The sequence below is a fragment of the Triticum urartu genome, chromosome 5A (assembly GCF_056163025.1).
Source record: "Triticum urartu cultivar PI428250 chromosome 5A, HENAU_Tu73, whole genome shotgun sequence".
Taxonomy (NCBI): domain Eukaryota; kingdom Viridiplantae; phylum Streptophyta; class Magnoliopsida; order Poales; family Poaceae; genus Triticum; species Triticum urartu.
Window position 1 is genome coordinate 344,124,667 of NC_141877.1, and position 16,518 is coordinate 344,141,184.

Sequence of the window (16,518 nt, forward strand, 5' to 3'; positions counted from 1 at the left end):
TTCAATGTGCCATGCTTTACGGCTTAGAACCGGGACTTCAACGACGTTTTGAACGTCATGGGGCATATGAGATGTTCCAGGAGTTGAAGTTAATATTTCAAGCAAATGCCCGGATTGAGAGATATGAAGTCTCCAATAAATTTTATAGCTGCAAGATGGAGGAGAACAGTTCTGTCAGTGAGCATATACTCAAGATGTCTGGGTATTGTAATCACTTGATTCAACTGGGAGTTAATCTTCCGGATGATAGCGTCATTGACAGAATTCTCCAATCACTTCCACCAAGCTACAAGAGCTTCGTGATGAACTATAATATGCAAGGGATGAATAAGACTATTCCTGAGCTCTTCGCAATGCTGAAAGCTGCGGAGGTAGAAATCAAGAAGGAGCATCAAGTGTTGATGGTCAACAAGACCACTAGTTTCAAGAAAAAGGGCAAAGGGAAGAAGAAGAAGGGGAACTTCAAGAAGAACAGCAAGCAAGTTTCTGCTCAAGAGAAGAAACCCAAGTCTGGACCTAAGCCTGAAACTGAGTGCTTCTACTGCAAGCAGACTGGTCACTGGAAGCGGAACTGCCCCAAGTATTTGGCGGATAAGAAGGATGGCAAGGTGAACAAAGGTATATGTGATATACATGTTATTGATGTGTACCTTACTAATGCTCGCAGTAGCACCTGGGTATTTGATACTGGTTCTGTTGCTAATATTTGCAACTCGAAACAGGGACTATGGATTAAGCGAAGATTAGCTAAGGACGAGGTGACGATGCGCGTAGGAAACGGTTCCAAAGTCGATGTGATCGCAGTCGGCGCACTACATCTACATCTACCTTCGGGATTAATATTAGACCTAAATAATTGTTATTTGGTGCCATCGTTAAGCATGAACATTAATCTGGATCTTGTTTGATGCGAGACGGTTATTCATTTAAATCAGAGAATAATGGTTGTTCTATTTGTATGCGTAATATCTTTTACGGTCATGCACCCTTGAAGAATGGTCTATTCTTATTGAATATTGATAGTAGTGACACACATATTCATAATGTTGAAGCCAAAAGATGCAGAGCTGATAATGATAGTGCAACTTATTTGTGGCACTGCCGTTTAGGTCATATCGGTGTAAAGCGCATGAAGAAACTCCATACTGATGGACTTTTGGAACCACTTGATTATGAATCACTTGGTACTTGCGAACCGTGCCTCATGGGCAAGATGACTAAAACGCCGTTCTCCGGTACTATGGAGAGAGCAACAGATTTGTTGGAAATCATACATACAGATGTATGTGGTCCGGTGAATATTGAGGCTCGTGGCGGATATCGTTATTTTCTCACCTTCACAGATGACTTAAGCAGATATGGGTATATCTACTTAATGAAACATAAGTCTGAAACGTTTGAAAAGTTCAAAGAATTTCAGAGTGAAGTTGAAAATCATCGTAACAAGAAAATAAAGTTTCTACGATCTGATCGTGGAGGAGAATATTTGAGTTACGAGTTTGGTGTACATTTGAAACAATGTGGAATAGTTTCGCAACTCACGCCACCCGGAACACCACAGCGTAATGGTGTGTCCGAATGTCGTAATCGTACTTTACTAGATATGGTGCGATCTATGATGTCTCTTACTGATTTACCGCTATCGTTTTGGGGTTATGCTTTGGAGACGGCCGCATTCACGTTAAATAGGGCACCATCAAAATCTGTTGAGACGACGCCTTATGAATTATGGTTTGGCAAGAAACCAAAGTTGTCGTTTCTGAAAGTTTGGGGCTGCGATGCTTATGTGAAAAAGCTTCAACCTGATAAGCTCGAACCCAAATCGGAGAAATGTGTCTTCATAGGATATCCAAAGGAGACTATTGGATACACCTTCTATCACAGATCCGAAGGCAAGACTTTTGTTGCAAAGTTCGGAAACTTTCTGGAGAAGGAGTTTCTCTCAAAAGAAGTGAGTGGGAGGAAAGTAGAACTTGACGAGGTAACTGTACCTGCTCCCTTATTGGAAAGTAGTGCATCACAGAAAACTGTTTCTGTGACACCTACACCAATTAGTGAGGAAGCTAATGATAATGATCATGAAACTTCAGAACAAGACACTACTGAACCTCGTAGATCAACCAGAGTGAGATCCGCGCCAGAGTGGTACGGTAATCCTATTCTGGAAGTCATGCTACTAGATCATGATGAACCTACGAACTATGAAGAAGCGATGGTGAGCCCAGATTCCGCAAAATGGCTTGAAGCCATGAAATCTGAGATGGGATCCATGTATGAGAACAAAGTATGGACTTTGGTTGACTTGCCCAATGATCGGCAAGCAATTGAGAATAAATGGATCTTCAAGAAGAAGACTGACGCTGACGGTAATATTACTGTCTACAAAGCTCGACTTGTCGCAAAAGGGTTTCGGCAAGTTCAAGGAATTAACTACGATGAGACCTTCTCACCTGTAGCGATGCTTAAGTCTGTCCGAATCATGTTAGCAATTGCCGCATTTTATGATTATGAAATTTGGCAGATGGATGTCAAAACTGCATTCCTGAATGGATTTCTGAAAGAAGAGTTGTATATGATGCAACCAGAGGGTTTTGTCGATCCAAAGGGAGCTAACAAAGTGTGCAAGCTCCAGCGATCCATTTATGGACTGGTGCAAGCCTCTCGGAGTTGGAATAAACGCTTTGATAGTGTGATCAAAGCATTTGGTTTTATACAGACTTTCGGAGAAGCCTGTATTTACAAGAAAGTGAGTGGGAGCTCTGTAGCATTTCTGATATTATATGTGGATGACATATTACTGATTGGAAATGATATAGAATTTCTGGATAGCATAAAGGGATACTTGAATAAGAGTTTTTCAATGAAAGACCTCGGTGAAGCTACTTACATATTAGGCATTAAGATCTATAGAGATAGATCAAGACGCTTAATTGGACTTTCACAAAGCACATACCTTGACAAAGTTTTGAGGAAGTTCAAAATTGATCAAGCAAAGAAAGGGTTCTTGCATGTGTTACAAGGTGTGAAGTTGAGTCAGACTCAATGCCCGACCACTGCAGAAGATAGAGAGAAAATGAAAGATGTTCCCTATGCTTCAGCCATAGGCTCTATCATGTATGCAATGTTGTGTACCAGACCTGATGTGTGCCTTGCTATAAGTCTAGCAGGGAGGTACCAAAGTAATCTAGGAGTGGATCACTGGACAGCGGTCAAGAACATCCTAAAGTACCTTAAAAGGACTATGGATATGTTTCTCGTATATGGAGGTGACAAAGAGCTCATCGTAAACGGTTACGTGGATGCAAGATTTGACACTGATCTGGACGATTCTAAATCGCAAACCGGATACGTGTTTACATTAAACGGTGGAGCTGTCAGTTGGTGCAGTTCTAAACAAAGCGTCGTGGCGGGATCTACATGTGAAGCGGAGTACATAGCTGCTTCGGAAGCAGCAAACGAAGGAGTCTGGATGAAGGAATTCATATCCGATCTAGGTGTCATACCTAGTGCTTCGGGTCCAATGAAAATCTTTTGTGACAATACTGGTGCAATTGCCTTGGCGAAGGAATCCAGATTTCACAAGAGAACCAAGCGCATCAAGAGACGCTTCAATTCCATCCGGGATCTAATCCAGCTGGGAGACATAGAGATTTGCAAGATACATACGGATCTGAATGTAGCAGACCCGTTGACTAAGCCTCTTCCACGAGCAAAACATGATCAGCACCAAGGCTCCATGGGTGTTAGAATCATTACAGTATAATCTAGATTATTGACTCTAGTGCAAGTGGGAGACTGAAGGAAATATGCCCTAGAGGCAATAATAAAGTAATTATTTATTTCCTTATATCATGATAAAAGTTTATTATTCATGCTAGAATTGTATTAACCGGAAACATAATACATGTGTGAATACATAGACAAACAGAGTGTCACTAGTATGCCTCTACTTGACTAGCTCGTTAATGAAAGATGGTTATGTTTCCTAACCATGGACAAAGAGTTGTCATTTGATTAACGGGATCACATCATTAGTTGAATGATCTGATTGACATGACCCATTCCATTAGCTTAGCACCCGATCGTTTAGTATGTTGCTATTGCTTTCTTCATGACTTATACATGTTCCTATGACTATGAGATTATGCAACTCCCGTTTGCCGGAGGAACACTTTGTGTGCTACCAAACGTCACAACGTAACTGGGTGATTATAAAGGAGCTCTACAGGTGTCTCCAAAGGTACATGTTGGGTTGGCGTATTTTGAGATTAGGATTTGTCACTCCGATTGTCGGAGAGGTATCTCTGGGCCCTCTCGGTAATGCACATCACTGAAGCCTTGCAAGCATTGCAACTAATGAGTTAGTTGTGGGATGATGTATTACGGAACGAGTAAAGAGACTTGCCGGTAACGAGATTGAACTAGGTATTGGATACCGACGATTGAATCTCGGGCAAGTAACATACCGATGACAAAGGGAACAACGTATGTTGTTATGCGGTCTGACCGATAAAAGATCTTCGTAGAATATGTAGGAGCCAATATGAGCATCCAGGTTCCGCTATTGATTATTGACCGGAGACGTGTCTCGGTCATGTCTACATTGTTCTCGAACCCGTAGGGTCCGCACGCTTAAGGTTACGATGACAGTTATATTATGAGTTTATGCATTTTGATGTACCGAAGTTTTTTCGGAGTCCCGGATGTGATCACGGACAAGACGAGGAGTCTCGAAATGGTCGAGACATAAAGATTGATATATTGGAAGCCTATATTTGGATATCGGAAGTGTTCCGGGTGAAATAGGGATTTTACCGGATTACCGGGAGGTTACCAGAACCCCCGGGAGGTATATGGGCCTTAGTGGGCCTTAGTGGAAGAGAGGAGAGGTTGCCAGAGATGGGCCGCGCGCCCCTCCCCCATTTTGGTCCGAATAGGACAAGGAGAGGGGGCCGGCCCCCCTTCCTCCTCTCTCTCCTCTTTTCCCCCCTCCGCGAATCCTATTCCAACTAGGAAAGGGGGGAGTCCTACTCCCGGAAGGAGTAGGACTCCTCCTGGCGCGCCACCTCTTGGCCGGCCAGCCCCCCCCCCTTTGAGCCTTTATATACGGAGGCACGGGGCACCCCTAGAGACACAAGTTGATCCACGTGATCATATTCTTAGCCGTGTGCGGTGCCCCCTTCCACCATAGTCCTCGATAATATTGTAGCGGTGCTTAGGCGAAGCCCTGCGATGGTAGTACATCAAGATTGTCACCACGCCGTCGTGCTGACGGAACTCTTCCCCGACACTTTGCTGGATCGGAGTCCGGGGATCGTCATCGAGCTGAACGTGTGCTAGAACTCGGAGGTGTCGTAGTTTCGGTGCTTGATCGGTCGGGCCGTGGAGACGTATGACTACACCAACCAAGTTAACGCTTCCGTTGTCGATCTACAAGGGTACGTAGATCACACTCTCCCCCTCTCATTGCTATGAATCACCATGATCTTGCGTGTGCGTAGGAAATTTTTTGAAATTACTACGAAACCCATCATGATGAAGATAGAGCATTGCCAGACTACATGATTTTGTAGGGATAACTCTCTTTGGCCATGTTATTTTGAGAAGAGATAATTGCTTAGTTAGTATGCTTGAAGTATTATTATTTCTATGACAATATTAAACTTTTATCTTGAATCTTTAGGATCTAAACATTCATGCCACAATAAAGAAAAATTACATTGAGAAATACGTTAGGAAGCATTCCACATCAAAAATTCTGTTTTTATCATTTGCCTACTCGAGGACGAGCAGGAATTAAGCTTGGGGGTGCTTGATACGTCTCCAACGTATCTACAATTTTTGATTACTCCATGCTATTATATTATCTATTTTGGATGTTAATGGGCTTATTTTTACACTTTTATATTATTTTTGGGACTAACCTATTAACCGGAGGCCCAGCCCAAATTGCTGTTTTTTTGCCTATTTTAGTATTTCGCCGAAAAGGAATATCAAACAGAGTCCAAACGGAATGAAACCTTCGGGAGCGTTATTTTTGGAACAAACGTGATCCAGGAGATTTGGAGTGGACGTCAAGAAACAATCGAGGAGGCCACGAGGCAGGGCGCGTGCCCACCCCCCCTGGGCGCGCCCTCCACCCTCATGGGCCCCTCATTGCTGCACCGACGTACTTCTTCCTCCTATATATATCCATATACCCTGAGAACATCCAGGAGCACCACGAAACCCTATTTCCACCGCCGCAACCTTCTGTACCCAAGAGATCCCATCTTGGGGCCTTTTTCGGAGCTCCGCCAGAGGGGGCATTGATCACGGAGGGCCTCTACAACAACTCCGTGGCCCCTTCGATGATGTGTGAGTAGTTTACTTCAGACCTTCGGGTCCATAGCTAGTAGCTAGATGGCTTCTTCTCTCTCTTTGGATCTCAATACAAAGTTCTCCTCGATTCTCTTGGAGATCTATTCGATGTAATCTTCTTTTGCAGTGTGTTTGTCGATATCCGATGAATTGTGGGTTTATGATCAAGTTTATCTATGAAAAATATTTGAATCTCCTCTGAATTCTTTTATGTATGATTGGTTTATCTTTGCAAGTCTCTTCGAATTATCAGTTTGGTTTGGCCTACTAGATTGATCTTTCTTGCAATGGGAGAAGTGCTTAGCTTTGGGTTCAATCTTGCGGTGCTCGATCCCAGTGACAGAAAGGGAAACGACACGTGTTGTATTGTTTCCATCGAGGATAAAAAGATGGGGTTTACATCATATTGCATGAGTTTATCTCTCTACATCATGTCATCTTGCTTAAGGCATTACTCTGTTCTTATGAACTTAATACTCTAGATGCATGCTGGATAGCGGTCGATGTGTGGAGTAATAGTAGTAGATGCAGAATCGTTTCGGTCTACTTGTCACGGACGTGATGCCTATATACATGATCATTCCTAGATATTCTCATAATTATTCGCTTTTCTATCAATTGCTCGACGGTAATCTGTTCACCCACCGTAATACTTATGCTATCTTGAGAGAAGCACCTAGTGAAACCTATGGCCCCCGGGTCTATTCTCCATCATATAAGTTTCCAATCTATTTTATTTTGCAATCTTTACTTTCAACCTATATCATAAAAATACCAAAAATATTTATCTTATTATTATTATCTCTATCAGATCCCACTCTTGCAAGTGGCCGTGAAGGGATTGACAACCCCTTTATCGCGTTGGTTGCCAGGTTCTTATTTGTTTGTGTAGGTACGAGGTGACTCGCGCGTGGTCTCCTACTGGATTGATACCTTGGTTCTCAAAAACTGAGGGAAATACTTACGCTGCTTTACTGCATCACCCTTTCCTCTTCAAGGGAAAACCAACGTAGTGCTCAAGAGGTAGCAATACCCCTCTAATCTTAAGCATGAATATCATTTGTGAGTAGTTACTTTGATATGTGTTCGATATTTTGATGATATGTATGTTGTGATTCCCTTAATGGTGTTATGTGAACATCAACTACATGACACTTCACCATCTTTGGGCCTAAGGGAATGCATTGTGGAGTAGTTATTAGATGATGGGTTGCTAGAGTGACAGAAGCTTAAACCCTAGTTTATGCGCTATTTCGTAAGGGACTGAGTTGGATCCATATGTTTAATGTTATGGTTAGATTTTATCTTAATACTTTTCTCGTAGTTGCGGATGCTTGCGACGGGGTTAATCATAAGTGGGAGGCTTGTTCAAGTAAGAACCACACCCAAGCACTGGTCCACCCACATATCAAATTATCAAAGTAGCGAACGCGAATCAAACCAACATGATGAAAGAGACTAGATGAAATTCTCTTGTGCCCTTAAGAATGCTTTGCTTATTATAAGAAACTATTTTGGCATGTCCTTTGCTACAAAAAGGATTGGGATACCTTGTTGTACTTTACTTACTGTTACCGTTACTTGTTCGTTACAAATTATCTTGCTATCAAACTACGTGTTACCGACAATTTCAGTGCTTCCAGAAATTACCTTGCTGAAAACCACTTGTTATTTCCTTCTGCTCCTCGTTGGGTTCGACACTCTTACTTATAGAATGGACTATGATTGATCCCCTATACTTGTGGGTCATCAACACCCAATAGGGACGCCATGCGCACTACACTACAGCGAGGACCGCGCCGCCGCCGCGGTGTAGCCTCCCAGCTGGAGCTGTCCTCTGATGACGGTGGAGTGGTTGAGTGACGATGATGGACCGGTGCCATTGGTGATTGTGGGAGAAACGGACGAGATAAGCTACAGGGAGGGAGGGGAAAATGCAACGCAGGACTCGCCGGCCATGAGGGTTTATATAGCGGGCCGGTAAGCATTGGGATTTTGAGGGATTTCGCCGAGTCAGGTAGGAAGCTTGCACGACTATGCGTGGGAACCTATGCGGTTGCATGGGAACGGGCTCACTAACGATTCACTGGCGCCACTACAAGTGAGGGAGTCCGGGATTAGGGGGTCTCCGGACAGCCGGACTCTATCCTTCGGCCGGACTATTGGACTATGAAGATACTAAATTGAAGACTTCGTCTCGTGTCCGGATGGGACTCTACTTGGCGTGGAAGGCAAGCTAGGCAATACGGATATGGATATTTGCTCCTTTGTAACCGACCTTGTGTAACCCTAACCCTCTCCGGTGTCTATATAAACCGGAGGGTTTAGTCCGTAGGACAAGAACAATCATACCATAGGCTAGCTTCTAGGGTTTAGCCTCTCCGATCTCGTGGTAGATCAACTCTTGTAATACCCATATCATCAAGAATAAATCAAGCAGGACGTAGGGTTTTACCTCCATCAAGAGGGCCCGTACCTGGGTAAAAACATCGTGTCCCCTGCCTCCTGTTACCATCCGCCTAGACGCACAGTTCGGGACCCCCTACCCGAGATCCGCCGGTTTTGACACCGACATTGGTGCTTTCATTGAGAGTTCCTCTGTGTCGTCATCATCATGCTTGATGGCTCCTTCGATCATCGTTAGCGATGTAGTCCAGGGCGAGACTTTTCTCCCCGGACAAATTTTTGTATTCGGCGGCTTTGCACTGCGGGCCAATTTGCTTGGCCATCTGGAGCAGATTGAAAGCTACGCCCCTGGCCATCAGGTCAGGTTTGGAAGCTTAAACTACACGGCCGATATCCGCGGAGACTTGATCTTCGACGGATTCGAGCCCCTACCGAGTGCGCCACACTGTCACGATGGGTATGATTTAGCTCTGCCGCCGAACAGTGTCCTGGAGGCCGCACCCACATCCGCTCCGACCTTTAATTCGGAGCCAACTGCGCCGACCGAGGGCGGGTGGCTAGACCCCGCCGCGGAGGCTGCAGCCTCAACGGCGAACGAGCCGAACACCAACCTTATCCTTCAGAGGGCCATGACTCCACATTGCCGGACTCTCCTCCGAGCTCTGAACCATCCGCGCCCCTGCCAATCGAATCCGATTGGGCGCCGATCATGGAGTTCACTGCCACGGATATCTTTCAGCACTCGCCCTTCGGCGACATACTGAATTCACTAAGGTCTCTCTCTTTGTCAGGAGAGTCCTGGCTGGATTATGACTGGCAGGATTGGGCTGCGGACGAGGAAGAAATTCGACGCCCACCCACCACCCACTTCATAGCCACTGTCGATGATTTGACCGACATGCTCGACTTCGACTCCGAAGACATCGACGGTATGGACAATGATGCAGGAAACGAATAGGAACCAGCGCCTATAGGGCACTGGAAAGCCACCTCGTCATATGATATATATATATGGTGGACACACCCAAAGAGGGCAATGGCGACAGAACAGCGGAGGATGACCCCTCCAAGAAGCAACCCAAGCGCCGACATCAGCGGCACCGCTCTAAGTCCCGCCAAAATGAAAGTGGTGATACCGACACAGGAGATAATAGCACTCCGGATAGCGCCGAAGACGGCAACAATCCCCTCCAGCAAGATTTAGGGCAGGAGGATGGAGAGGCCAGCCCTCCTGAGAGAGCGGCAAATGAAGAGGAGGAGGATGATAATTACATGCCTCCCTCCAAGACAAGGCAAGCCTCGATGATGACGAATTCGTCGTGCCAGAGGATCCCGTCGAACAAGAGCGCTTCAAGCACCGGCTTATAGCCACAGCAAATAGCCTTAAGAAGAAGCAGCAGCAGCTTCAAGCTGATCAGGATCTGCTAGCTGACAGATGGACTGAAGTCCTGGAGGCCGAGGAATATAAACTCGAATGCCCCTCCAAGAGTTACCCAAAATGCAGGTTGCTACCCCGACTAGAGGAAGAAGCGTATGATGCGGCTGACCGGCCACCTCGTGGCCGCGACGGAGAGGCATTCCAGCCAAAAAGCTCAGCCTGCACCCCAACGCCATTCAAATAAAAAGGCATGGGGAAATATGCCATACCTGCGAGACGTATTGGAGGACAAAGCAAAACATGCAAGATCGATCTATGGATCACGAGGGCGCGCCACTACACAAGACAATAATCATCACGCCGGATACAGTAAAAGTAAATCCGGCCAGGCTGAGCACAGCGGGCAAGACTCATTGGAGCTGCATCGCGATATAGCCCAGTACAGAGGCGCCGCACACCCCTTATGCTTCACAGACGAAGTAATGGATCATCAAATCCCAGAAGGTTTCAAACCCGTAAATATAGAATCATACGACGGTACAACAGATCCTGCGGTATGGATCGAGGATTTCCTCCTGCATATCCACATGGCACGCGGTGATGATCTACACGCCATTAAATACCTCCCACTCAAACTCAAAGGACTAGCTCGGCATTGGCTCAACAGCTTGCCAGCAGAGTCCATTGGCTATTGGGAAGATCTGGAAGCCGCATTCCTCGACAACTTTCAGGGCACTTATGTGCGACCACCAGATGCCGATGACTTGAGCCACATAATTCAGTAGCCAGAGGAATCGGGCAGGCAATTCTGGACACGGTTCCTAACAAAGAAAAATCAAATCGTCAAATGTCCGGGTGTAGAGGCCCTAGCAACTTTCAAGCACAACATCCGTGATGAGTGGCTAGCCCGGCACCTGGGTCAGGAAAAGCCGAAATCTATGGCAGCCCTCACGACACTCATGACCCGCTTTTGTGCGGGAGAAGACAGCTGGCTGGCTCGCAGTAATAACATATCGAAGAACCATGGTACTTCGGATACCAAGGATGGCAATAGCAGGTCACGTCACAACAAACATAAGCGCCGCATTAACAGCGACAATACCGAGGATACGACAGTCAATGCCGGATTCAAAGGCTCTAAACCCGGTCAGCGGAAAAAGCCATTCAAAATAAGCACACCAGCCCCGTCTAGTTTGGACTGCATACTCGATCGCTCATGTCAAATACACGGCACCCCCGACAAGCCAGCCAACCACACCAACAGGGATTGTTGGGTGTTCAAGCAGGCCGGCAAATTAATTGCCGAAAACAAAGATAAGGGGCCACATAGCAATGATGAGGAGGAGCCCCGGCAACCGAATACCGGAGGACAGAAGAGGTTCCCCCCACAAGTGCGGACGGTGAATATGATATACGCAACCAACATCCCCAAGAGGGAGCGGAAGTGTGCGCTCCGGGACATATATGCATTGGAGCCCGTCGCCCCAAAGTTCAACCCATGGTCCTCCTGTCTGATCACCTTCGATCGCAGGGACCACCCCACTAGTATCCGTCATGGCGGATTCGCCGCACTAGTCCTAGACCCAATCATTGACGGATTTCACCTCACTCGAGTCCTTATGGATGGCGGCAGCAGCCTGAACCTGCTTTACCAGGACACAATGCGCAAAATGGGTATAGAGCCCTCAAGGATCAAACCCACAAAAACGACCTTTAAAGGCATCATACCAGGTGTAGAGGCCCATTGCACAGGCTTAGTCACACTGGAAGTGGTCGTCGGATCCCCGGATAACTTCCGAAGCGAAGAGTTAATCTTTGATATAGTCCCGTTCCGCAGTGGCTATCATGCACTGCTTGGGCGAACCGCATTTGCGAGATTCAATGCGGTACCGCATTATGCATACCTCAAGCTCAATATGCCAGGACCTCGGGGGGTCATTACAGTTAATGGAAACACAGAGCGCTCTCTCCGAACGGAGGAGCACACTGCCGCCCTCGCAGCAGAAGCACAAAGCAGCCTCTTAAGGCAACCTACTAGTTCGGCGATTAAGGACCCGGACAACTTCAAGCGCGCCCGGAGTAATCGACAACTGGACCGCCTGGCATGTTCCGAGCTCGCATAGCAATGCGGCCCCCACCCCGGTCCCAGCCAAACGGCAAAACCCGTGCCACGCGTACATAATTACGCATTAAAAATACCATGGGCACAGGCGGGGAAGGGGGCACGACTACGGCACGCCCCAAGACGCGGCTTAAACCGCACTAGGGGCTTCCCGCTTTGTTATTTTTCTCTCTTTCAGGACATTAATCTCTGGAAACCCTATCCGGAAGCATGATTGCCGAACACATGATGCAGCAACCAAGGAGGCAGAAAGCTACATCACACCATGGAACTCCCAGGTGGATTACGATAACGAGTGAAATACTTGCTTTAATATTATTCCTCAGCTTGCCCTTGGAGGGGACATAGTCCTACTTTTTGCTTATCGCACTACCTGTATCATTCTGCTCTAACGCACGTTTTTTAATAAACAATGCATTGCATTAAGGCTTTTATTGCATTCTTCTTTATATATATATATATATGTTCATTCGTGACATCCAGCACCCGTACACTCTGGTATGGCCAATACGCTAGGGGCTTAAGCATGCCCCACAATACGGCGTGAGAAGTCCGAACACTTTCGGCAGTGCGGCACCCTGAACTTATAGCATTATATGCATCAGCTCCGAATCATGTCTTGGGTCAATAGTTGGGTTTTCCCGGCTCCCATGTTTTGGTACCTTACGTTCCGCCATATCGGCTAAGGTAGCACTAGGAGAACTACTGCCAGTGTGCCCCGGTTCTGCTGGGCTAAGAACCTCAGTAGAGAAAGCTAAAACTGACCGTCATGATAAGGCGAGAGACTGGTCGCTGTTCGAGAGGTTTTCGAGTCCTTAAAGACTTATGCCGCTTAAAGCGAGGAGTTGGCCCTGTCCGGCTTAAGGCGTGTATCGCGCCCCAGATTCGGCCTTCCGAATACTAGGGGCTTCGCCAAAATTTAAAATTATAGAATTCTATGGCAAAGTGAGAGTGATAACGCATTATAGAGACGGGCACCCTTCAGGACACCCTCATAGTACATCTCGGGGTGGCGATGCTCCTTGCCCTCCGGCGGCCCTTCCTTGATCAACTTCACGGCGTCCAGCTTGGCCCATTGTACCTTAACACGGACGAAAGCCCGGCGTGCACCTTCGATGCAAACAGACCACTTGATAACTTCCAGCCGTGGGCAGGCATCCACAAGCCGCCTCACCAAGTGATAACCCACAAGTATAGGGGATCGCAACAGCTTCCGAGGGTAGAGTATTCACCCCAAATTTATTGATTCGACACAAGGGGAGCCAAAGAATATTCTCAAGTATTAGCAGCTGAGTTGTCAATTCAACCACACTTGGAAACTTAGTATCTGCAGCAAAGTGTTTAGTAGCAAAGTAATATGATAGTGGTGGTAGCGGCAACAAAAGTAAAGACGGCAAAAGTAATGTTTTTGGTATTTTGTAGTGATTGTAACAGTAGCAGCGGGAAAGTAAATAAGCGAGAACCAGTATATGGAAAACTCGTAGGCACCGGATCAGTGATGGATAATTATGCCGGATGCGGTTCATCATGTAACAGTCATAACATAGGGTGACACAGAACTAGCTCCAATTCATCAACTTAATGTAGGCATGTATTCTGTATATAGTCATACGTGCTTATGGAAAAGAACTTGCATGACATCTTTTGTCCTACCCTCCCGTGGCAGTGGGGTCCTATTGGAAACTAAGGGATATTAAGACCTCCTTTTAATAGAGAACTGGAACAAAGCATTAACACATAGTGAATACATGAACTCCTCAAACTATGGTCATCACCGGGAGTGGTCCCGATTATTGTCACTTCGGGGTTGCCGGATCATAACACATAGTAGGTGACTATAGACTTGCAAGATAGGATCAAGAACTCACATATATTCATGAAAACATAATAGGTTCAGATCTGAAATCACGGCACTCGGGCCCTAGTGACAAGCATTAAGCATAGCAAAGTCATAGCAACATCAATCTCAGAACATAGTGGATACTAGGGATCAAACCCTAACAAAACTAACTTGATTACATGATAAATCTCATCCAACCCATCACCGTCCAGCAAGCCTATGATGGAATTACTCCCGCATGGCGGTGAGCATCATGAAATTGGTGATGGAGGATGGTTGATGATGACGACGGCGATGAATCCCCCTCTCCGGAGCCCCGAACGGACTCCAGATCAGCCCTCCCGAGAGGTTTTAGGGCTTGGCGGCGGCTCCGTATCGTAAAACGCGATGATTTCTTCTCCCTGATTTTTTTCTCTCTGAAAGCAAATATATAGAGTTGGAGTTGGCGTCGGAGGGTTTCTAGGGGGCCCACGAGGTAGGGGGCGCGCCCTAGGGGGGGGCCCCACCCTCGTGAGAGGGGTGTGGGCCCCTGGTCTTCATCTTTGGCGAGGATTTTTTATTGTTTTTTCTAAGATGTTCTGTGGAGTTTCAGGTCATTCCGAGAATATTTGTTTTCTGCACATAAAACAACACCATGGCAATTCTGCTGAAAACAGCGGCAGTCCGGGTTAGTTGCATTCAAATCATACAAGTTAGAGTCCAAAACAAGGGCAAAAGTGTATGGAAAAGTAGATACGACAAACTGAAAGAAAGAAAGAAAAACTTTTACAAACTCTGTTTGCTCTTGTTGTTGTAACTATGTCAAGCCAGCATTCAAGTTTTCAGCATAGATCATAACTAACCACATTTGCAATAATTCTCAGGTCTCATAATTACTCCTATCAATAGCATAATCAACTAGCAAGTCATAATAATAAATCTCGGATGACAACACTTTCTCAAAACAATCATAATATGATATAACAAGATGGTATCTTGCTAGCCCTTTCTGAGACCGCAAAACATAAATGCAGAGCACCTTTAAAGATCAAGGACTGACTAGACATTGTAATTCATGGTAAAAGAGATCCAATCATAGTCATACCCAACATAGATTTATAGTGATGAATGCAAATGACAGCTGTGCTCTCCAGCTAGTGCTCTTTAATAAGAGGGTGATGACTCAACATAAAAGTAAATGGATAGGCCCTTCACAGAGGGAAGCAGGGATTTGTAGAGGTGCCAGAGCTCGGTTTTGAAATAGAAATAAATTCTATTTTGAGCGCTATACTTTCATTGTCAACATAACAACTAAGAGATGGTGATATCTTCCATGCTAAACACATTATATGCGGTTCCCAAATAGAATGGTAAAGTTTATACTCCCCCTCCACCAACAAGCATCAATCCATGGCTTGCTCAAAACAAAGAGTGCCTCCAACATACATCAGGTCCCAGGGGGAGTTTTGTTTGCAATTAATTTTGATTTAGTTTGCATAAAGCATGGGACTGGGCATCCCGGTGACCAGCCATTTTCTCGTGAGTGAGGAGCGGAGTCCACTCCTCTTGAGAATAACCCGCCTAACACAGTAGATAAGGACAACCTTTGTTGATACATGAGCTATTCGAGCATACAAAACAGAATGTTTATTTGAAGGTTTAGAGTTTGGCACATACAAATTTACTTGGAACGGCAGGTAAATACCGCATATAGGAAGGTATAGTGGACTCATCTGGAATAACTTTGGGGTTTAAGGGATTGGATGCACAAGCAGTATTCCTGCTTAGTACAGGTGAAGGCTAGCAAAAGGCTGGGAAGCGACCAACTAGAGAGCGACAACAGTCACGTACATGCATTAAAATTAATAAATATTAGATGCAAGCATGAGTAGGATATAATCCACCATGAACATAAATATCATGAAGGCTATGTTGATTTTGTTTCAACTACATGTGTGAACATGTGCCAAGTCAAGTCACTTAAATCATTCAAAGGAGGATACCACCCCATCATACCACATCATAGTCATCTCAATAGCATGTTGGCACACAAGGTAAATCATTATAACTCATAGCTAATCAAGCATGGCACAAGCAACTATGATCTCTAATTGTCATTGCAAACATGTTTATTCATAATAAGCTGAATCAAGAACGAGGGACTCATCATATTTACAAAAACAAAAGGGGTCGAGTTCATACCAGCTTTTCTCATCTCAGTCAGTCCATCATATATCATCATAATTGCCTTTCACTTGCACGACCGAACGGTGTGAATAATAATAAGAGTGCACGTGCATTGGACTAAGCTGGAATCTGCGAGCATTCAATAAATAGGAGAAGACAAGGCAATATGGGCTCTTGGTTAAATCAATAATAATGCATATAAGCGCCACTTCAACAATTTAATTATGGTCTTCTCCTACTGACCCC